We start from the raw sequence: 25,036 nt of genomic DNA, 5'->3' as shown, positions 1-25,036 counted from the left end.
CTTTCTTTCTTTTTTTTTTTTTTAAGAAAAAGCAGATGTTGTCAGCAAAGGGCCAGAACAGCAAAAGAGTTTGTTCTCTGGGAAAGGGCTGCGCTTTAACAGTGGGCAACGACTGGAAAGTCACCAGCTGTGTTCTGGCCTCACACAGCATAGACGTGTTAACTAGGGTGCCCTGCACAGACAGTCTGTGGGTGAGAAATTTCCCTGCGGCTCGCCTCTGGAGCGCCAAGGACCGTGCACGTCGAGGCGAGAGGCCAGTGGGCGGAATAACGCGTGGTGAGACAGGCATGTGAAAAGGTGAAAGGGTAACGAGGACCCAGAGCGGTTCCTGGGAGAGGCGTGCTGACGCCGGGGGTGGCTAGCTTGGCCCCGCGCCGAGCTGGGCTTTCTGGAGTGTGAGTGTGCCTGGGGTTCACCCAGGGCCCTCGATGACTTCTCATGCCAGTGTTATTTATAAACAGATCTCAAGACTGGAAAGCTCTAACCCAGTGCCCCAAGCTTTAGGTCTTCCGTACCCAGGCGGCGGGCCCCGCCCCTCGGTTTCCCAACCTGCCTGGCCCCGCCCTGCCTCTCCTAACTCCTCCCGGGCCCCGCCTCCGCCGCTTCCCACCGCCCTTCCCGTCGGCTCCTGGCCGCAGGCTCCCACCCGGCTCGGCGGAGGTGGAAGCACGCAGGCGCCGTCGGCGGCAGGCAGAGTGCGGAGTAGCGGCGCGGGGCGCGCGGTGAGTGTGGCGGGCGCGCGGGGCTCGCAGCCGCAGAACATGGTTCGGGCCGGGCGTCCCGAGAGGGATTGCAGTGTGTGCGGGTGATGGCCGGGACAGCCGTCGGTCCCGTAAGGAGAAACCTGCCAGACATGCGGCAGCGGGATTGGCCGCGCTGCCGGAGGGTGTCCGGCTCCGGCTGCGTGGGGAGCAGGGTGCGTGGTGGCAGGAGCGGGCGAGGATATGTGGAAGGGGAAAAATTGAAGGAAAGGGCTCCGGAGGCTGAAAGTCTGGGCTCAGGCTTGGCAGGACCGGGAGGCTCGCCAAGGGCTCTGGAGGGTGTCCCAGCTTCAAGTTTAGTAGCCCCCGCTCGGTGCCCCTGAGCGGCGGGCGGCTCGGGCCCATCCCTTCCCCCGCGCTGCCGTCCCGGGGTGCAGAGTTGCCAGGAACATTCCTCATCGGGGGGGAGAGGATTTGGAGGAGGTGGGCTGTCGCCCCAGGTTTGTGCCAAGGAGGGCGTGGCACTCGTGTGACTTTCTTCACCCCGCCCCCGGGAATGTGTCCGTCTTCTGGTACATTGTGCTCATGGACATTTTAACAAAGGCTAGGACTGTTTTCTAGGCAGTGGCGGGTGACAGCGGGGGCGAGTCGGTGGAGGGGGGAGTGCACGAGGTCGCGGTGCGGCCTTGGAGGACGGGGGAGCGAAAGTAGGGGGGCGGACATAGGGGGAGTGGAAGGCAGCAACCTTCCTGCCTCAGCTTCTTCCTTCTTTCTGGTCCGCTGATTTTGATCATGGGTAGAAACACCCTCGAGAGGGATGTGAGTGGAAATTAGTGTGTGTGTTCAGACTGGCTGCAGCCATTGGTTTTATAATTGTGCTGTTGATGTATTTCTAAGTGTCCCTTAAGGAGAAATGGGAAACTAATGGAATTTAAGAGGAAATAATTGAAAGGAAGGATGAAGAGGTGGTGTGTCAAAACTTAGAGCTAAATTAATGCCTTGACACAGTCCTAGTATAAATTCAGCCAAACTTTGAAGGATGTGGAGGTGTGAAAGTCAGGGTAAGTGGAAGCTGGTTAGGGCGCGGTTGATTGTTTCAATTAAGAATGGATTTGTGTGTGTGTGTGTGTGTGTGCGCACGCGCAAGATTACATTGGGGATATAAAACACCAGGGCCACTCTTATAATTTAGGATAAGGTTCTGAGGCTTTCATTTTCAAGCATAGGGTTTTTATGGAAAGTAGTTATATGTGTTCCCAAGCATAAATGTTGATATTTTTACTCATTTGTTTAACTTAATACAATAAAACAAACTGAACTTCTTCCTCCTCCACCCCTTTCCCCTGCTTGTGAATAATGTTTTATAAACATTTACTTTCAGATCTGAAATGGGTTTAAAGGCACAGTCCCAACCCCCACATCATAAAGTGGAGGATTTCTTCTTGCATTATTGTCATTTTACTCTTTCTTTTTCTGTTATTTTAAGTTAAATGCTAGTCAAGGCTATGGTTTTTCCATTGGTCATGTATGGATATGAGAGTTGGACTGTAAAGAAAGCTGATCGCCGAAGAATTGATGCTTTTGAACTGTGGTGTTGGAGAAGACCCTTGAAAGTCCCTTGGACTTCAAGGAGATCCAACCAGTTCATTCTAGGGGAGATCAGTCCTGGGTGTTCATTGGAAGGACTGATGCTAAAGCTGAAACTCCAATACTTCGGCCACCTCATGCGAAGAGTTGACTCACTGGAAAAGACTCTGATGTTGGGAAAGATTGGGGGTGGGAGGAGAAGGGGACGACAGAGAGTGAGATGGCTGGATGGCATCACCGACTCGATGGACATGAGTTTGAGTGAACTCCGGGAGTTGGTGATGGACAGGGAGGCCTGGTGTGCTGTGATTCATGGGGTCACAAAGAGTCGGATACGACTGAGCGACTGAACTGAACATTACCAAATTTGGGGAGAGAAGTATTAGGGATACATCCCTTTTCCAGTGCCTGATGAACTCCTATTTATCCTTTCAGATTCAGCCCAGTTCACTACTTGGAAAAAATTGGCCAAATCTTTCAGAATGTATTGGGCTTCCCAGGTGGCTCAGTGGTTAAAAAAAAAAAAAAATCCACCTGTCATGCAGGAGACGCGGGTTCAATCCCTGGATGGAGAAGATCCCCTGGAGGAGGAAATGGCAATCCATTCTGGTATTTTTGCCTGGAAAATCCCATGGATGGGAGCCTGGTGGGCTCCCGTCCATGGAGGTTTCATAGTGTCAGACACGACTGAACACGTATGCACTCAGAATGTATTAATCACCTCCTTTTATGTCAAGCTGACACTACTGGCCTTTTTTCTCTTGTTGCTGGAACCTCAGTCTTCTGTGTTATTCCAGTACCTACTGCTAGGTATGTGCTCAGTGCCTAATAAATGCACTTACAGTTAGATGTTAATAAGTGCTATTAGAAAGATAGTAATTCACATCACATAAGGCTCATGGGATGATAGAAGAAATTCAGAATGCTGAAATTATAGTGTTTGAACACCATTATTTAGAATATGGATAAGAAATAAGCACGGAAAAATGTTCCCATGTGTTAGTCTGTGGAGATCCCTGGGTTATGAAGATGACCTGGAGAAGGGAAAGGCTACCCACTCCAGTATTCTGACCTGGAGAATTCCATGGACTGTATAGTCCATGGGATTGCAAAGAATCAGACACGACTGAGTGACTTTCACTTATATACTTTTCTTAAAAAGGTGTAAAAGCTTTGTGTATATATATAGGCAACGTGGACATCAGAAAAAGGCTGATTTTTTTTTAAGGTTGACTTCTGACACCAAAATAAGTGAAAAGTCAACGCAAAATGATTAATCATTTGTAGAAAGACACAAATAGAGTGCCACTGGAATTTAGGAAATTTGTAAGCAGATCAGGCTGACCAGATGGCATGGAGGGTAATGTAACTAAAGAAGCTATAACCGATTAGACCAGTTAGACTAATCAGTTGTATTATGGGAGAAGGCAGTGGCAAGCCACTCCAGTACTCTTGCCTAGAAAATCCCATGGATGGAGGAGCCTGGTAGGCTGCAGTCCGAACTAAAGAAGCTATAACCGATTAGACCGGTTAGACTAATCAGTTGTATTATACTCCTCCTAAATCATAAGGTGGCTTGAACATTTGGCTAGGGAGTCTCTTCACAGCACTGTACCTTCAGTAAGCTTGGCCTGACTTTTCTGCCAACAAGTTCTCTTAACTCCAATAGCATCCCTGGCCTTCCCGTCACCTCTAGCTCATAACAGAAATTATCTTCCTTTTGCTCATTACAATTCAAGCTCCTCACCCCAACAGCTGGCTTTCCACTGCTAAATGGATTTACCCATTGGAGAGAATATCATGAGCAAATGGTTACTCGGTTTATACATGAATAAAATTGATACTTTAGTTTTTAAAATGAGTCAGAATCATGATTGGCAGCCTGGATGGGAGGCGAGTTTGGGGGAGAACAGATACATGTATATGTATGTCTGAGTCCCTTTGCTGTCCACCTGAAACCATCACAACATTGTTAGTCAACTACACTCCAATATATATATATTTTTTTTTCTTCTTTTTTAAATAAGATAAAGCTTAATAAAAAGTTTTTTTAAGAAAAGGCAGAAAACTGATTCTGGCTCTTAGTACATTTCTAAGTTTTCTCCCCTCATTTAATTTATCCCCTCTCCACCTAAATGTAAAAACTTTTTTTCTTCATGGCACTTTAAATATAAATATATATATGTGAATAATATTAACCATTATTCCCCCCCAAACACTCCAAGTTAGTGTCTGGTTTTGTCAGTAAAACTTGGGACTCAGAATGAGTAGCCTCCATAAAACTTAAAAAAAAACAAAAACAAAAAGAAGTTCTACATCCTTTGTGGTCTGTAGACTACTGAAAAAAAGTTCCAAACCACTGTGATTAAGGCTTTCTGCTTAAAACTTTCCTCACCTAGACTTCCTTCCCTATTTCTGGTTTCTCCTCTGATTCTTTGACCAGTCAACCTCAGTCACTTCCACTGAGTCGTCTTCTTAGGGTCTGTTCAAGACTTTTTCTTTCCCAGTCTTTGCAGGAGACAGTGATATGGTGGTCGACGGTGTCAAATTTGGAGGCAAGAGTTTAAACATCTTTCTCAAAGTGTCAGTGTCCTTACCTGTAAAAATGATGATTATAACACCTGATAAGTGAGATCAGGTGTGTTAACAGTTTATCAAAGTATCTAGCACATACTGCTGCTGCTACTACTGCTAAGTCGCTTCAGTCGTGTCCAACTCTGTGCAACCCCATAGATGGCAGCCCACCAGGCTCCCCCATCCCTGGAATTCTCCAGGCAAGAACACTGGAGTGGGTTGCCATTTCCTTCTCCAATGCATGAATGGGAAAAGTGAAAGTGAAGTCGGTCAGTCGTGTCCGACTCCTAGTGACCCCATGGACTGCAGCCCACCAGGCTCCTCCGTCCATGGGATTCTCCAGGCAAGAGTACTGGAGTGGGGTGCCATCGCCTTCTCCATCAAAGTATCTAGCACATACTAATTGCCCTGAAAACGGTAGCTGCAATTATTTGTAATTGCCATTTCTTAGGACACCTATTTAAGCCCACTATGGGCTTCCCTGGTGGCTCAGATGATGAAGAATCTGCCTGCAGTGCGGGAGATCTGGGTTCAATCCCTGCATTGGGAAGATCCCCTGGAGGAGGTCATGACCACCCAATCCAATATTCTTGCCTGGAGAATCCCCATGGACAGAGGAGCCTTGTGGGCTACAGTCCATGGGGTCACAAAGAGTCCGACATGACTGAGCGACTAAACACACACACGTGACAACTACTATAATTTCAGTAGCAGTTAACTTCAAAATATGAATGTGTTGACATCTCGCTTCAGTCCTGTGAGTAGATTCCTTCCATATTTCTAAAAACAGGTGGCTTAGCACATTGGTTTGCAGACATCAGCATGCCTAATAATCACAAGAATGCATTGATTTCTGGACCCCATCCCTCGAGGTTCTGATGTCTGGAATAGGGCCTGAGTAATATTCATGTCTTGTAAGTTTCCAAATGATGGTGTTGCTGCCTACCCTTGGATCCACACTGAGTAGCACTGATTTAGATGGCATTAAGACAGATTGGCAGGGAGGAGGGAAGACCAAAACAAAAATACCAAGATGTTATTGAAGAGAGGAGCATGCTTAAAATTAGTGGTATCGGATGCCTTGGAAAGTTCAGAAAGGATAAAACTGAGAGAACACAGTTGGATTTGTGTTCTGATTGGAGCCTTTTTATTTGTTTTTCATGTGTGTCAGGTACAAGAGTTTATTTAATGATACTCCTCTATTGGTAGAATATTAACATTATTATGATCAGAACAAAAACAACATATGGCAGGTCTTTGAGATAATGGTTCTTAATATGGGGGTGTGCATTAGACTCTGTTAGGGAGCTGTTTTCACCAACACAGTTAGGTTTAGTGTGTTGTCTAAAGTGTCTTCCCAGTGGAAACTGATCAAGTCAGAATTTCAGAGTGTGGAACCTGGGCGTGAAAAAATTCCAGGAGGGTTTTACGTACACTCTAGTTAAGAGCCACTTCTTTGAATAATGTTGGTCAGGAAGTAGAAGCAATGAAAAATGTATTTTTTTAAAAAATTCTTGATGAAGGAAGAAGGGAAGAAAAAAAAACTGGAGTTTGAGAATTTTAAGGGATCAAGAAAACTGTATTGTGAAAAGGGGTGAAGAGCCTACTGGAACATTTGAAGGCGTAATGCTAAGGGGATATAATTGATAAAATGGAGAAGTGGATCCAGAGAGCAGGAGGGACTAGAATCAGGCACCAAGAGAACAGAGGGGGAAAGAATGAGTTAAGAAAAGTAAATCTAAATGCAGAGAGGGGAGAAGTTGAAGGAACACTCTGTAAGGGAGGTTTGTTTGCACACTACTTTTCAGTGGAACTTAAATAGGCCATGAACTCTATGGATTTTTCAAGTTTAGTAATGCTGGTTACTAAAGTTCAGGACTCCAGCTACCTCTTATGGTTGCACAATTGTGTTTTTTTCCACCTTTTTTCATTTAGAAGAATTTTTTGAAGTTAAGTTCAGGCATGCTCTGTCATAACCCCATTGCCCCAGCCCTTGCCCTAAGACTGACATAAGTATATGATGATTATTCAACAAATGTTTGTGTGCCTCTCAATTGCCAGGTATTATTCTAAGCACTCAGGATATAGCATCAAATAAAATATTTGTATTTTACTGGCCATTTCTGTCCTCAAGGAGCTAACATCCTATTTGAGGGAGGAAGAAAATAAACATAAATAAGTAAAATATGGGTGTATGTGCACTCTGTGTGTGTGTATAGTGTGTGTGTGTGTATATATATATACATGTGTGTATGTGTATATGAGTAGAGTTACAGTGTTGTATTCTTTAGAGAAATGCAAAGTAGGGAAAATGAATAGTGGAGCATCTATAGATATTCATCAGCAGGTGAATAGAGTCTTTTGGAGGGCAGGACTCTGATGCTGGGAGGGATTGGGGGCAGGAGGAGAAGGGGACGACAGAGAATGAGATGGCTGGATGGCATCACTGACTCGATGGACATGAGTTTGAGTGAACTCCGGGAGTTGGTGATGGACAGGGAGGCCTGGCGTGCTGTGATTCATGGGGTCGCAGAGAGTCAGACACAACTGAGCAACTGAACTGAACTGAATTAATCAGGGAAGACAGTGTCAGCAAGGAGTTTTAAGAGATGAGAAAACTATTTATTTGGAGGAAGAGCTTTCTGGGAATAGAGAACAGCAAGTATAGAGGTCCTGATGTGGTACCTTTTTGAGACATTTTTGCTAGGAATCACAAAACAGTCCTCGTGACGAGAATAGCATGAATGAGTGGGAGTGAATAATAAGAAACAGGGTCACATAAGTAAGAAGGTGTGTTGGAGGGTGGGAAGAGCATGTAGGGCTATTCCATTCATTTTGAGAGGATATTGTAAGGCTGTTGAGAGGAAAAGCCATGGAAAGTTTGAAGAGCGAAATGATGTCATCTGATTTCTGTTTCATAAGGGTCAATCTGAGTGCTTTGTGGAATATAGAATTGTAAGGGGAGCAAGAACAGTAGAGACCAGTTCGAGGAGAGGTTGGGGTGACTTGAACCAAAGTAATATAATGGTAGAGGTATGATAAGTGACCAGATTTTCTGCTCACTTATTGGAAGTGGAATTGGAAGGGGAATATGACAAAGGATGAGAGTCAAGGATGATGCCAAGGATTTTGGTCTGAGCAACTAGAAAGATGGAGTACCCACTTAGTGAGATTTGGAAGATTGTTGGAGAAGAAAATTTGAGAGAAGGAAGACCAAGCATTCAGTACTAGGCATACTGAGTCTGAGAAGACTTTCTGCTATCCAGGTGGAATTCAGGAGAGTGGCATGGGTGAAGAGGAAGCTCTGGGAATAGATCCAATCATTACAAGGAAAGAGAAGGGCTCACTCCTTAAAAAAATAATTAATGGACTGTTTTTAGAGAATTTTAGGTTCACAGCAAAATTGAGTGGAAAATAGTCCTCCAGCTTTGTTCTTCAGTATTAAGTTGATTCTTTTAGGTCTCTTGGCTCTCCATATAAATTTTGGAGTAAGTTTGTTGATATCCACAAAATACCTTGCTAGATTTTGATTGAGATTGTGTTGAACCTATTGATCATCTTGGGAAGAACTGACATCTTGGCACTATTGAATCTGTATTTCCATGAATGTGGAATAATTCTCCATTTATTTAGTTCTCCTTTGATGTCTTTGGTCACAAATAGAGGAATTTTCCTCATAATGGATTTTGAACAAGCTTTTTTAGATTTATATATAAGTAATTCATTTTTTGTGGAGTGCTAATATAAATGGTAATATATTTTTAATTTCCAATTCCACTTATTTATTACTGGTGTTCAGGGAATTGACTAACTTTTGCATATTAATCTTGTATCTTGCAACTTTGCTATCATTGCTTATTAGCTCCAGGAGTCTTTGTTGTTGATTCTTTGGGGTTTTCTACATTGTCGATAATGCCATCTGTGAAAAAAGTTTGATTTCTTACTTACCAATCCGTGTAACTTGGGAAGGAATTCCCAGGTGGCGCTAGTGGTAAAGAAGCCACCTGCCAATGCAGAAGATGCAAGTTCGATCCCTGGGTCAGGAAGATCCCCTGGAAAAGGGAGTGGCTGCTCACTCCAGTATTCTTGGCTAGGCAATCCCATGGACAAGAGGAGCCTGGTGGGTGACAGTCCATGGGGTCACAAAAGAGTTGGACACGACTGAGCACACACACATAACTTGGAAAAGAATGGTAAGAGAAGACATTATTGCCTTGTTCCTTATTTTAGCTAGAAGGCTTTGTGTTTCTCCCTATTAACTATGGTGTTAAGCTGTAGGTTTTTGTAGATATTCTTAACAAGTTGAGGAAGTTCACCTCTACTCCTAATTTTCTTAGAGTTCTTAATCATGTATGGGTGTTGGATTTTGTAAAGTCCTTTCTCTGCATCTGCTGATATGTTCATGTTATTTTTCTTCTTTTGCCTATTGATGTGATGGATTACATTAATTGATCTTCAAATGTTGAATCAGCATTGCATAACTGGAATAAATCTCACTTGGTTATGGTTTGTAATTCTTTTTATACATCGCTGCATTTGATTTGCTAATATTTTGTTGAGGGTTTTTGCAGGTATGTTCATGAGAGATACTAGTCAGTAGTTTTCTTTTCCTGTAATGTCTTTGTCTGGTTTTGGTATTAGGGTAATTCTGGCTTCATAAGTTAGGAAGTATTCCCTTGGTTTGGTTTCTATCTTCTGGAAGAGACTGTCGAAAATTGGTATAGTTTCTCCTTAAGGGTTTGATAGAATTCACAGGTGAGCCCATCTGAGCCTGTTGCTTTCCTTTTTGAAAGGTTATTAATTATTGATTCTGTTTCTTTAATATATAATATATATTCATATTATCTGTTTCTTCTTGTATGAGTTTTGGCAGGTTGACTCTTTCAAGGAATTGGTTTAATGGATTTGTTCATAATAATCTTTTATTAACCTTTTAATGTCTCCATGCAATCTATAGTGGTGGCTTTTATTTCAAGTATTGTCTCTTTTTTTTTTCTTAGCTTGGCTAGAAGATTATTAATTAAAAAAATCTTTTCAAAGAGGCAGGTTTTGGTTTTATTTTCTCTTTTCATTCCTCGTTTTCAGTTTCATTGTGATATCTGCTCTAATTTTTATTATTTCTCTTCTTTTGCTTCTTTGAATTTAATTTGCACTCTCTAACTTTCTATGGTAGAAGCTTAGATTGTTGATTTTTAGAGCTTTTTTCCTTTAAATGGGCTTCCCAGGTGGCACTAGAGGTAAAGAACCTTAAATGTATGCATTCAGTGCTATAAATTTTCCTCTAAGCACTGCTTTCACTGCATTCCATAGTATTTGGTAAATTTTATTTTCATATAGTTCAAAATATTTTAAAATTTGAGAGTTCTTGCTTAACTCATGTGTTGTTTAGAGTGAGTTGTTTAATCATCATGTGTTTGGGGATTTTGCAGTTATCTTACTGATTTCTGGTGTAATTCCATTGTGATCTGAGAGCAGACAGTGTATGATTTCTATTCTTTTAAATTTGTTAAGATTGCATTTTATGTCCCAGAACCTGGTTTATTTTGGTGCATATTCCATCAAGCTAGAGAAAAATGGGAATTCTGTTGTTGGATGAAGTCGTCTTTAGATATCAGTTATATCCAATTGATTGGTGGTGCTATAGAGTTACTGAATTTATGCCTGCTAAATCTGTCCAGTTCAGTTAGAGGAGTGTTGAAGTCTGTAATAATAGGAGATTCATCTGTTTTTCCTTGCAGTTCTGACAGGTTTTGCCTCATACATTTTAACACTTTGTTGTTACGTGCATACATTAAGGATTGTTATGTCTTCTTGAAGAATCAACCCGTTTTGTCACAGTGTTAAAATATTATCCTCTTATCTCTGACAACTTTCCTTGGCCTGAAGTAGCTCTGTCAGAAATTGATATAGCTGCTTCTGCTTTCTTTGATTAATTACTAGCATGGTATATTTCTCCATCCCTTTACTTTTCATTTATGTGTGTCTTTCTGTCTATAATGTGTTTCTTGTAGACAACATATATTTGGGTTTTATTCTTTCATCCACTCTGACACTCTGTCTTTTCATTGTTATATTTAGATCATTGATGTTTTAAAAGGATTATTGATATAGTTGGATTAATAACTACCATATTTGTTACTGCTTTCTATTTGTTGTTCTTTGTTCCTGTTTTTGTCTTTCATACTTTTCCTGTGTTTTAATTGACACTTTATATGGTTCCATTTTCTCTTATTTGTTAGCATATCAGTAAACTTAAAAAAAAAAAAACAACCGTTTTTTAATGGTTGACCATAGCATTTGCTACTGTATCATTTCATAGGTAATAGAAGTACTGTATAATAACAAAATATTCCAAATTCCTCCCTTCTATTCCTAGTATCTTTGTTATTCATTTCACTTATACATAAGCATATATAAGTATTTATAACTGAATGTATTGTTGCTAGTAATTTGAACAAATTGTAATCTTTTATATCATTTAAGAATGAGGAAAAAGTTTTTATATTACCTCTAGTTATTCATTTTTTGATGCTCTTCATTTCTTTATGTAGCTCCTTATTTCTGACCTATATTATTTTCCTTCTCTCTGAAGAACTTTTAACAAATCTTGTCAGGTAGATATACTAGCAAAAAGTTGCCTCAGTTTTTGCCTGTCTGAGCAAATCTTTATTTCTCCTTCTCTTTTGACAGATAATTTCTTAGGGTACAAAATTCTGAGTGGGTGAATTTTTTTCTCTCAACACTCTCAAGTATTTCTGTTCATTCCCTTCTTGTTTGCTTGGTTTCTGAGGAAATGTCAGATATATAGTTAGCTCTTGAACAACGTGGGGATTAATTCAAGTGAGTATAACTTATGGCCATACCTCCATATCTCCATTTCCTCTGCATCCACAAAATCAACCAACCATAGACCATGTAGTACTTCAGTATTTACTATTGAAAAATATCTGCATGTGAGTGAGCCTGGGCAGTTAAAATCCAGGTTGTTCAGGGGTCAACTTATCTTTGTTCCTCTAGAGGTACTTTTTTTTTCCCCTCCTTTGGGTTGTTTTCCAGAATTTTTGTCTTTGATTTTCTGCAGTTTGACTATAGCATTCCTAGACATCAGTTCAGTTCAGTTGCTTTTGGTTTTTTTCTTTGTTTTGCTTTTATCCTGTTTAGCATTTTATCCTGCTTGGTGTTCCCTGAGCTTCCTAGATCTATGGTTTGGTATCTGACATTTATTGGGGAAATCCTCACTCATTATTACTTCAAATACTGCTGCTGTTCTTCTATTTCCTCTTTCTGGTATTCTCATTACACATATGTTACATCTTTTGTAGTTGTCTCAGAGATCTTGGATATTCCTTTCTTTTCATTTTTGCTGTTTCTATTTTCATATTTTCAAGCTTAGAAATTCTTTACTTAGCTGTATCCATTCTCCTAATAAGCCTATCAAAAGCATTCTTTATTTCAGTTACAGCATTTTTGATTGGTAGCATTTCTTTTTGATACTTTCTTGGAATGTCCATCTCTCCGCTTACATTATCCATCTTTTCTTGCATGTTGTTTACTTTTTACATTAAAGCCCACGTCATATTTGCTTTTTAGCTGCTGCCGGGTCTTTGTTGCTTTGCATGGGCTTCTCATTGCGGTGGCCTCTCTCGTTGCAGAGCACAGGCTATAGGTGACAGGCTTCAGTAGTTGCAGCACATGGGCTCAATAGTTGCGGCTCCTGGTCTCTAGGGCGTGTGGGCTCAGTAGTTGTGGCACACAGGCTTAGTTGCTCCACGACATGTGGAATCTTCCCAGACCAGGGGTCGAACCCCTTTCCCCTGCGTTGGCAGACAGATTCTTATCCACTGCGCCACCAGAGAAGTCTAAAGTCCATAGCATGTTATTCCTAGTATTTTAAAATTCCTGGTCTGATAATTCTAACATTCCTGCCATATCAGACTCTGATTTTGTTTTGATTTTTCTCCCTCTTCATAAGGTTTAGAAGACAGCCTCTTGGTGTTGCAACACCTTTCCTACGATAGCAGTGATTGGGTTATCCTAAAAATGTTGGGGACCATAGAAATCATGTTGTCAGTGGAAGTTGACTTTTAGCGTCTCCTAAAGAAGTGGCTTTATACAATGTATGTCAAACTTTTATTCAACATTTATTGAGCACTTTTGCTGTGAAAGGGGTGTGCTTTACCCTTTAGAAGCATAAATATCTCTCAGGAATATTATTGAGCATAATAAAATGAGAGTTGAATAAAGTTCCACAAGGAAGGGATAATCAGAGCTCTTAAAAATGCTCAATGGTTGCTTTTCTTTCTCTATTATGGTGTGGTAATAGCTGATATACTTCTTTTCAAGCTCATTCACATACTTACGTATATGAATTTTTGATAGTATTCATTATCTTCTTTAAAGGCTTGGTGGTTAAATGGGCCAGAATTGAAATAACAATTTGAGCTTCTTAAGTATATTTTTCAGTGCCTCATAATTTAGAACCTAGGATTTCTTTAGGAGAGGGTATGCTATTTTATATTCCTGACTTGGAATAAGTTCCCTGCATTCTATTTTTTCCCTTCTTTGTGTCCTAGACGATACATGTTATTTCCTGGAATCCTAGGTAACCAAACTCCTCCTTTTTGACCGACAAAACCTATTCAAAGCACTGTATGTTCTGTGTAAGGGCTCTAGTCTGGCTCTAGAGAGCCTGTTCTTTGTGGTTTGGTTTCTAATGTTATGCATTACCATTTTGAAAAAAAAAATCCATATGACTAACTTACCACAGTAATCCTGTCTGACATGTTTGCTTCAGAGAGAAAGCTGGCAAAGTTAGAAACACATGCCTAGTTGAAAATTTGCTGTCACTGCAGAAAAAAGTTAATGGAATATATTCCTAGTCTTTTCCTCTATGTTAGTATTACTCATGGGAGCAGAATAATGATTTTTGGCAAGAATATATTTACTTTCCTGTGTAATTTTATCATACTTCAATTTCTCACTCATTTTTTCCCTAGGATTTATCAAGAAAATATTATTATATAGAGGAGTAAAAATAAAAATTCTTTCTTTAGGCTCATAAGCAGTTAGTCTGAAAATACACATTTTTGCTGCATTAATATGAACTATCCACAAATACTGAAAGCTGCTAGCCTGCATGTACCACTTCATAGTGCTTCGCCAGTCCCTTCTCTAGGGGATCTTTCTGATCTAGGGATTGAACCCGGGTCTCCTGTTGCAGGCAGATTCTTTACTGTCTGAGCCACCAGGGAAGCCCCTATAAAGCCCCACCCACCCCTGAAGACTGACCTCTTCACTTTCTTTAAAGGTTGTGTACGCCTAACCTTTCTGAGTTGGGTTCTGCTTTTCTGCCTGAGTTCCCTATTTGCATTTCAGCTGTTAACTGTTGAACTGGTGCTAGTTCTCTGCCAGGATCTCAGCCTCATTAGCTAGGGGTCAGAGCATCTCTGTTGTCTTTGTCTACTTTGGTTGTTGCCTGGTGAGGGTTGGGAATCAGAAATCTGAACATCCAGTGACTCCTCACCACTGGAGTGGGTGGCCTCCAGTGTACTCCATCAGGGCTGATAAGAGGCAAAATATATCAGGGCCTTCAGAAAACCAGGAAAGGCACTGGGGTAAATCCTGTTTGGAATGGGGTTTTCTTTTTTCCTCTGGGACCCAAGCACACTCTTAGCAACCCTGTCCTTCACAGGAATATAGTTGAATTCATTATTCAGAAGGTTGCCCACATTAGTTTTTTCTTCTCATCTCTCAAGTGACACGGATTATCTTCCTTAATAATGATAGTAACAGCAGTGACAACCCCTCCATGTTGTACCAGACATTTTACTTTTATTATTTTTATTACCTTGTAAGGGATATGATATTTACAACCACTTTTATACCAAGGACACTGCAGTTCAGCAAGCTTAAGAGCTCAAGGTCACTTTGGGGTGTTGAGGAAGAGAAAATGTATATTGAACACTTACCATGTATGCATTTCAAGCATCAGACATGATCTTGCAGGCGTTAAGTGCTTAATCATTGTTGAATGAATGAATGAGAGGATACTGTGTAAATTTGTTAGAAAGGTTAATCTCTCTGTGCTTAACACAGCAACAGGCATGGGGTAGGTGCTCAGAAAATATTTTTTGAATTGATGACACTGTTCATTCAAATATTGTTGAATTAGATTATCCAGTGTACCCTTCTATTAGAACATGATGATGAATATAAGTGTTTAAGTGATAGATATAGTCTTCTGGTGAAGAAAAGATGAGCTTTTTTTTTTTTTTTGACCTCTACACAGCATATGGACTTTGGTTCCCTGACCAGAGATCGAACCCATGCCCCCTGCATTGGAAGCACAGAATCTTAACCACTGGACCACCAGAGAAGTCCCAAACACAGATTTTAATGGATGTTTTTGTCCTTTGATTCCCTCAAAGAGTAATTGATATCCTATGCTGAACTCCACTTGCGGTAAAGGCTTCATTTACCTACTTCATCTTACTCAGTCTCTCACTGATTCACTGCTAAAAACTCCTTCCTTGACTGCTGCCCTTTCCCTCGATAATGCCATTCCTTCTCATAACCTGCTACATTCTGCACACTGACAATTCCCACAAATAGATCAGAATTTTTATGCAAAATTTTTCCTCAACGACCTAGGGTCATATAAATGACTGTCGACCTTAAACTAAAATGTCTTAGAACTTTTCCCCCTGCCCACTGCCCCATGTATGTATCTCTGCTTCTCCTTTGTGGTTCGTATTGTTAAAGAGGAGGAGATTCTGTATTCAGGACAGAGACCTCTTGGTAAGAAGTGGCCTGAGTATAATTACGAATGTGACCATGTGGGGTTCCCTTAGCCACTGCTGTGGAGAAATAGCAGTCTTGACCTCGAGTTAAGGCTCCTAACTTCAGGGGCTGTGGTCTGCATCACCTCTGCCAAACAAGTTTTGTCTTTTGGTCCTTTTCTGTGCTGTGCTGTGTGTGTGTTGTGCTGCGCTCAGTCGTGTCCAACTCTTTGCAACCCCATGGACTGTAGCCCGCCAGGCTCCTGTCCCTGGGATTTCCCAGGCAAGAATACTGGAGTGGGTTGCCATTTCCTTCTCCAGCGGATATTCCTGATCCAGGGATCGAACCCACGTCTCCTGCATTGCAGACAGGTTCTTTACCACTGAGCCTCCAGGGAAGCCCCCAATTGTTTTCTGTGCCGGTGACCTTCTCTTCCTCCTTGCTGATGCAAGTAGGGATGACAGGAGCAGGAGGCCTCTTTCTTCTGACCTTCCTTTTTCAAGTGTGATGTGTGGGAGAATATACTCTGATCGTCACGTCCACAGAACTCTCAAGGTCTGTGTGGATTTTTCCCCCATTGTCTCTTCCTTTCCTGGCTGGATGATAGACCATATGTTTTTTTGTGAGTTATTTTTCCTGTGACTTCCAGTCCTCACAGGAGGCCTTCCCAGTGACACTGTGCAGTTCACTCTTACCTATTTCTCTGGGCCTATCCATGGTTTCCCCTTTTTGTGCTAGTGCCACAGGACTTTAGCTGATAATGTTGTTTTTTCCTGTTACATTACTACAATGGCATGTGGTTTTGCTTTTCTTTTTTTCCTTTATCCCATTTATGTGGGACCCATTTGTCCAAAGCTGTATATGAAATGTCTTCAAACAACCTAAAAGTCAGACACTGTCTCTATAATGTTGGTAAAGAAATCTTAAGCATTTCTTTCCTATATTTAGTCACATTAAAGAGAAATTTATAAAAAAAATTTTATTCTTTTTATTCCAAAATGTTTACTAGAACTTCTTATGTAGTATTGATGAAAGCTGTGGATTCTATTAACATGACCAAAAGTTAATGTACATCTAAGCTCCATGTTGTCATAGGTGAATCTTAGTTGCTATGTGATCATCTACTGTGTGTCTGTCCATACTCTGCTGTGCTGTGCTTAGTCGCTCAGTCGTGTCTGATTCTTTGTGACCCTATGCACTGTAGCCCACCAGGCTTCTCTGCCCATGGGATTCTCCAGGCAAGAATACTATAGTGGGTTGCCATGCCCTCCTCCAGGGGATCTTCCCAACCCATGGATCAAGCCCAGGTCTCCTGCATTGCAGGTGGATTCTTTACTGTCTGAGCCACCAGGAAAGCCCAAGAACACTGGAGTGGGTAGCCTATCCCTTCTCCAGGGGATCTTCCCAACCCAGGAATCTAACTGGGGTCTCCTGGATTGCAGGTCAATTCTTTACCGGCTGAGCTACCAGGAAAGCAAATGTCTGTCCATATCTGTATTTAAAGAAATTTAATTCCAACTCATTTTGTTGTCGGTTCCCCAGCTAGCAAGGACTAAGGCAGAGTGTCACAGAGAGCTCTGACGTAGGTTTGTGGACAACCTAAGGTTCTAGCACTGTGTGGGGTAGATGATTCTGATTATAGTGCGCTGATTGCTTTAGAATCATGCCCCTTGATCTTGACCTTACTGTGTTAGACCAGAAGCAGCAGCATTAATTGCATGGAATATTATGAAATCCTGAGAACATCCTTCTGAGGACCAAGAGTGAGTGATTGGGAAAGTGTACAGGGCTGGTATACCGCTTTCTTCATTGTGATTCCACATACCTCCCACAAATAGACCCCCGGCTTCAAGGGTGCTTGTATTTGGAGTGCTTAATTCCATTAGCCTGTGTGAGTAGGTGAAAGGTTATTTTGTTAAAAACTTCACATTTACCTTACTCCTCCATCACTTTTCTTTTATTTAGTTCAGGGCTCAGCTGAAGTGCTCAGTGTTTCTCCTTAGCGAGTGCTTCAGAAATCTTGGCACTGAATATCATTCTAGTAAAAACACGTAAAATCAGCATCTTGTAGAAAAGCTTCTCTGTGTGGCACCCAGGCCACCTTGCATGTCTTCACTCAGGCCCCATGGGCAGTGCTTGACCATAGTCTGAGTCAAGTCTTGGTGAAACGCCCCATGGTTCCTCCTGGAGCAAGGGGAGATAAGCAGCCTGGTGCGGAGCTGTCATGAGGTAGTTTCTTGTAACATACCTCGTGGGAAATATCCTAAGTCCGTTTCTCATCCATCTCCTCATTCAGCTGAGGGCAGAGGATTCCGTCTTTTTCCCCGTGGAGTACAACTTCTGGTGTCCGTGTGGGTCTGTAAAACTGCTTGGGTTTCATTTAGAGGTGGCTCCTTGATGGCAGCATGACACATCGCTTGGACATCTGTCATTGGGCCCCTCCTGTTTGATGTCAGCCTATGGGATTAAGTACTTGGTACACTGACACATACTGATTTTGGTTTTGCTGTGTGTGTAAGTAACAAATTGTCTGAATCCATTTGAACTCATTGTCTCCTTACCAGCCTAATCTATGGAAGTGTGGCAAGCCAACCCAGCGGCTGCACTAATAATACTTGTGACCTCGTGAGCCATTGAATTGGTGCTTTGGGAATGTTGACTCTGTGACATAGTGAGGCTGTGGGGCTCTCATTGGCCAAACCCTCAGCTCCTAGATGTACCATGGTGTACTCTTTGAGCCTTTGTACTTGTCTTTGAGCAGAGTGGGGCCCCCAGTTTGTAGGTGAACAGAGCCTTTCTATTGGAATTACCCTTTTCTCACATTTCCAGCCCAAGGAAAGGACCAATATCTGCTTTTTAGAAAGCCTTATTTATAGAACTGGAAAGACCACACAAATTCTGAAGCTCCCTTTCCCCATCTCCCGACCTCTGACTCTCTTGAAGTGTGGTAGAAAATGAGGACTAATCACCTTGTTTGGGCCTGCTCAGAATGGTGTACTTTAAATGGTACATTCTTACTCAGGAGGTGGTTCTTTTGCTGATAGATTTTGTGATATTTTGGTTTCCAAAAACACCAAATGTTTCACCATTCAAGCACCCACAAAACATTTCTATTCTGGCATTATAAAACAATATGGAGGGCAATTTCTACTTACATATTTTTGAAATTTTCTTCTGGAATACTTCTAGATTTTGCATTAGAGTTTTTTTTTAAATGTAGACATTTAAGGCTATAACTTTCCCACTAAGCACAACTTTAATTGCATTCCACAGATTTTATGTTGTACTTTTATTACCATTTAATTCAAAATATTGTCTAATTTCTCTTGTCATTTACTTTTTAAATTTTTGTGTGTTTTCCCATGTTGAAAACTTTTCATCCAAATGTAGTCATATACATTCCACTACATGGTCCTATAATTTTTGTTCTAATAATGTAGTACTCTTTCAATATATCAGACCCCTTTCAGAAGAGAAGTTAGTATATGTATAATTGATTTTTGATCCAATAGTTATTTAGAGTTTTATTGTTTACTGTCCAAATATGTAGGATTTTCCTTGTTTACATATTGGTATTTGTGAGGAAGATGTAACACAGGGGGCCTAGGTGCTAACTTTTCATGTCTCTAAAGGAACCTGTAACCATACTCTTGGTTAATACCTGGGAATGTGGCCCTCTGCATGTTTTCATGTTAATGGTTGATTTTGTTTTGCACACCAGGAGCAATAGACCATGCTGTACCTGTTTGTCAGAACTACTTTGTGCAAACATCTAGATTGGTGAAGTATACCTAGTTTCATTGTTGGGGTCCTGAGTGTCAGTTCCCATGGCTGGATATGCCTGTATGACCAGCCCTTCACATAAGCCATGAACACTGAGACTCAGTTGCTTTTTCTGCTCTTCCCTGGGCAGAGATATTTTGCAGATGTCCCTGTATTTTGTTTCAAGAATGTATGAAAAAGTGTGTGTCTGACCTCTCTGGATTCTTCTACCCAATGCATATATTTTCTCTCTTGCTTTTACCCTGTACCCTGCTGCTGCTGCTGCTAAGTCACTTCAGTCGTGTCCAACTCTGTGTGACCCCATAGACGGAAGCCCACCAGGCTCCCCCATCCCTGGGATTCTCCAGGCAAGAACACTGGAGTGGGTTGCCATTTCCTTCTCCAATGTGTGAAAGTGAAGTTGCTCAGTCATGTCCGACCCTTAGCAACCCCATGGACTGCAGCCTACCAGGCTCCTCCATCCATGGGATTTTCTAGGCAATAGTACTGGAGTGGCTTGCCGTTGCCTTCTCCGCCCTGTACCCTAGACTGCAATAAATCTTAGCCGTGAGTATAACCTGCGGTTGACTCTTTCTTGGTGAATCACAAGCTTGAGGGTGGTCCTGTGTGCCCTAAAACTATATTCTAATTTGATTCTATTGTGGTCAGAGAACATACTCCATATGATTTCAGTTTTTTTTAAAGAAAAAATTATTGAGGCTTGTTTTATAACCTAGAATATGATCTCTCCTGGTAGCTATACCATGTAAATCTGAAAAAGAATGTGTTCTGCCATTATTGGTTATGTCATTCTATAAATATATATTAAGTCAAAGTGGCTGATAATGTTGTGCAGGTCTTCTGTGGTTTTGCTGATTTTTTTTTCCTCTAGTTCAATCCATTGCTGAAGGAGGAGTGTTAAAGTCCCCAACTATAACTGGAGAATTGCCTATTTTTCCCCTTCAGTTCTGTCAGTTCTTGTTTCATATACTTGAAAATTCTGTTACGAAATTCATACACATTTAGGTTGATCCCTTCCTGTTAAATTGACCCTTTTGTCATTATGAAGAGGTCTTTATAACTGATAATACATTTGGTTTTAAAATTTGTCTTGTGATGTTAATGGTCATTCTAGCCTTTTGCGTATTACTCTCTTCAAGGTATATTTTTTCATCTGTTCATTTTTAACCCATGTATTTATATTTAAAATGAATATTTTGTAAACAGCATAGACTTGTGTAGTTTGTTTCATTTTTGCCTTCTGACAGTTTCTACTTCTTAATTGTAATGATTAACATGATTGGGCTTATGCCAAATATTTCTATTTTTATTTTCTACATGTCTGTTTTTCCTTCCTCTCTTCTTCCTGCCACATTTGTAGAGGACTTGAATATGTTTTCAGAATTCTATTTTATTTTGTCTATTGATATTTTAGCTATTCTTGTCTGTACTATTTTTATAGTGGCTGCCCTAGGGGTTACAATATACAAGCATAACTTTTCACAGTCCACTTAATTAGTTAATAATGTACTACTTGGTACATTAGTTAATAATGTACTACTTCAAGTAAAACATGGAAATCTTACAAACTTATATGTCCACATTTCTGTTCTTTTTTTTTTAATAGGTGTTAAATGTACGCACACACTCTACAAGACTCTTATCACTTCAGGTTTAGACAGTTTCTTGATTTATAAAATAATTTAGAGGAAAAAAGCAAAATATAGTCCTCTGTTTTTATTCTGCCATTTATCACTTCTGATGTTCTTTATTCATATTTGAGTATCCCAATTTCATCTGATACCATTTCCTTTACAGCTAAATAACTTTTTGTATTTCTTACAAGGCAAGTCTGCTACCAACAAATGTACTTCTTATAGTGATCTACCAGTGACAGATGCTTTTAATTTTTTTAATTAAAGATCTGAAAGTATCTTTATTTTATTTTCCCTCCTCAGGGTATGTGTACTGGATATAGAATTCTGGCTTAACATTCCCCCCACCCTCCAAGATTTTAAAGATGTTGGCTCCTGTCTTTCTGTCCTCCATGTTTTCTGATGAGAAGTTAAACATTAATCAGATCATTGTTTTCTTATTGGTGATATGCCATTTTTCTCTGGTTGCTTTCAAGATTTGCTCTTCATCTTTGGCTTACAATGGTTTATTCCCTACTTTGGGTATCTTGTATCCATGAATTTCTTTCATCAGTTTTGGGAAATTTTCATCCATTATTTCTTTAAAATTTTTTCCTCTCTCCTTTTCATTTGGTATTCTAATTACATTTATTTATGACTATATAATATCATTTAGCAGGTCTCTTAGCTCCTGTTCATTTTGTTTCATTTTATTTCTCTGTATTCCTCACCTTCTGTAATTTCTATTGTTCAGTCTTTAAGTTCTCTTACTTATTCCTCTGTCATATCCATTTGGATGTTACTCAACCTAGTGATATTTTTTCAGAAATTATGTATTTTTTGTTCTAAAGTTTCATTTTCATTGTTTCTGTTTCTCTGCTGAGACTTCTAGTATCTCTGCTGAAGCTTTCATCAGTTAATCATTACAACATCTCAGCCATAATTAAATCCAGTTCTCATGCTTTCTTTGTCTCATCTAACTAGATTGTTTTGTTTTATTATGCTTTGACATTTTTTGCTGAAAACTGTACATCACGTATTGGGTAATAGGAACTGAGATAAATAAGCCTTTAGTGTGAAGTTTGATGTTAGTCTGGCCAAAAGTTAGGCTGTGTGTAGTATTTACTGTAGCTGTAGGTGTCAGGATAAACTTTCCTCTGGTATCTTTATTTTTCACTTTCCTCTTGTCTTCAGGTTCTCCTAGGGACTTATTCTTAAATAAGGTCTGGGATGTGCTATACTTTCAGTTTTATTCGCCTGTCATTATACAAGAATTCTATTGATGAGGTGGGAAGGTGCAGGGAGAGACGAAGTGCTTTATAATCCTAAGGTTGGGTCTCAGTCTTTCAGTGAAACTGTACCCCTGCACTGTGACCTTCACAGCTACTTCTCAGCTTTTGTTTTTCCCCCTTAGATTACATCTCTTGCATTGGCAAGTGGGTTCTTTACCACTAGAGCCACCTGGAAAGCCGCTTAGATGAGACAGGAAGACTAAATGGGGTTGGAATTGGGTGATTTCTTTCCCCCATGTGGAAGGCTAAAGGGGATTAGAACTAACAGGGTATTTGGGTATTTTGGGTATTTCACTTCCCAGAGGTTAACTCAGTTCAGTTGCTCAGTCATGTCTGACTCTGCGACCCCATGGACTGGAGCAAGCCAGGCTTCCCTGTCCATCACCAACTCCCGGAACTTGCTCAAACTGATGTCCATTGAGTTAGTGATGCCAAGGTTGACTAGGCTTTGTTAAATAATCTCTCTCTTTTTTATAATTTTATTTATTATTTGGCTGCGGTGAGTCTTCATTGCTGCACAGGCTTTTCTTTAGTTGCGGTACATGGGCTTCTCACTGCAGTGGTTTCTCGTTGCAGAGCATGGACTCTAGGGCACATTGTTGTCCAGTCGCTCAGTCTTGTCTGACTCTTTGTGACACTATGGACTGCAGCACACCAGGCTTCCCTATCGTTTACTATCTTCTGGAATTTGCTCAAACTCATTTCCATTGAGTCGGTGATGCTATCCAACCATCTCATCCTCTGTTGTCCCCTTCTCCTCCTGCCTTCAATCTTGCCCAGCATCATGGTCTTTTCCAATGAGTCGACTCTTCACATCAGGTGGCCAAAATATTGGAGCTTCAGCTTCAGCCTCAGTCCTTCCAATGAATATTCAGGGTTGATTTCCTTTAGGATTGACTGGTTTGATCTCCTTGCTGTCCAGGGGACTCTCAAGGTCTTCTCCAGCACCGTAGTTTGAAAGCATTAATTCTTCGGTGCTCAGCCTTCTTTATGGTCCTACTCTTACATCCATACATGGTTATGGGAAAAACCATAGGCTTCAGTAATTGTGACATGTGGGCTCAGTAGTTACAGCTCCTGGGCTTTAGAGCACAGGCTCCACAGTTGTGGTGCACAGGCTTAGTTGCTCCACAGCATGTGGGATCTTCCCAGACCAGGGATCTATCCCATGTCTTCTGCAATGGCGACAGATTCTTTATCACTGAGCCACCAGGGAAGCCCCAAATAGTTTCTCTTGAGGACAGGCCTCGTTAAGAGGTAGAGAATGTTCTGGGCTTATTATACAATGGCTATTTTCCCCCCCTCTCCCTGCTGGAAGCCTGAGGAAATTTTCTCTGATCTTCCCTGTGAGATTGGTAGGGCTCCTGGTAGTCAAACTCACAAAAGTATTAGGGTCCCCCTGAGATCAGCAGCCCCTGCCACTGAAGTTTTTAATTCTCAAACTTATCCACACTGAGCCTCTAGCAATCAACTACAGTTTAGGTTCTCTACTCTGATTCTAGGCTTCCCTTGTGCCTGTGCTGGTCAAGAATCCGCCTGCAATGCAGAAGACCGGGGTTCGATCCCTGGGTTGGGAAGATGCTCTGGAGAAGAGAAAGGCTACCCACTCCAGTATTCTGGCCTGGAGAATTCCATGGACTGTACAGTCCATGGGGTCACAAAGAGTCAGACACGGCTGAGTGAATTTCACTATTCACTTTCACATTCTCTCTGATTCTGGTTCTGGAGTTTTCTTTTCCTGGGCTTCTTTCTGCTTTGATACATTGGATTTTCTAAATGGACCTGTCTGTCTCTCCAGTTTTGAAGGATTTGCCCTGTACTTTGATAGATCTAGAAAGAATTGTTGATTTTCAGTTTGTTCACCACTTTTCTTATTGTGGAAGTGGGAGTGGCAACTTCCAAGGTCCTTATTTGCCAAGGTCAGAAGTCAGGTTTTTATGAATTGAAAGCAGGTCTCCTTGGATTTCGTTGAGGATAGCCACTTTAGCATCCTTGTCTGTTAGTTCCAACGTCGCAATTCATCTAGGAGTTGGACTAGAATGGTTTTCTTTTCTCCTGATAATGTGTTGTATTATGTGTGTATTATATATATATATAATTATATATATATATAAATATATAATATAATATATTATTATTATTATATATAGTCTTTGTATGCTGGGTACTTTGGGATTGTATCTTGGATATCATGAGTGTTATAAAATTCAGTAGATACTGGACTATATGATGTTTATCCAATAAGTACTGTATTTTAGCAGCCAGTTTTCTTGGTTGGGCTTGAACAGCTAACTCTTGTGTAGTAGCTCTTGTCTTTGTTCAGATCTGTTGTTTCTGGATGGCTGTTAAGAGTCTAGTCTGTGCAAGTGTTGTTCAGGGTTTAGTCAGAGATGTGGGTAATCAGGGATTAGGGATCTACTCTTTGGCTCTTTCTCTTCAGTGCTTATGACTTTCTGGATTCTTGTTACCTGATTTTCCAGGGCTGAATGACTAGGGTTTTCCCACCTGCTTGCTTCTGCTGTGAGTACTTGAGCTGCACCTAGACCCAGACTAAAACGCTCACCATCTCCCCTCCTTCAAGTGAGTGCACAGTCTGCCAGTGTCTGTCTGCTTCTCTTTGCTCACCAGAACCTTCTAGATGGCAGTTACAGTCTCAGTACTGAGTCTGTTCTTTTGCTTTGCATTTATTTCATACCAGTGTAGTTCA

The 25,036-nt window shown here is 40.9% G+C and overlaps 1 protein-coding gene across 1 annotated transcript in view; it reads left to right on the top strand.

Annotated features, from left to right (window-relative positions):
- Positions 1 to 577: 577 nt before the first annotated feature.
- The window catches only part of PRRG1 (proline rich and Gla domain 1), a 145,446-nt gene continuing 120,987 nt past the window's right edge, over positions 578 to 25,036 (top strand). Inside the window, exon 1 of the mRNA XM_055437907.2 lies at positions 578 to 722. The gene's annotated coding sequence lies outside the window, so the exon portion shown is untranslated. The remainder of the gene's footprint in view (positions 723 to 25,036) is intronic.

This window comes from Moschus berezovskii, chromosome X, assembly GCF_049115385.1.
Source record: "Moschus berezovskii isolate FMDL1 chromosome X, NW_MosBer_1.0, whole genome shotgun sequence".
NCBI lineage: Eukaryota > Metazoa > Chordata > Mammalia > Artiodactyla > Moschidae > Moschus > Moschus berezovskii.
Note: the sequence above shows the minus strand (reverse complement) of the source record. Positions and strands in the feature narration are given on the sequence as shown.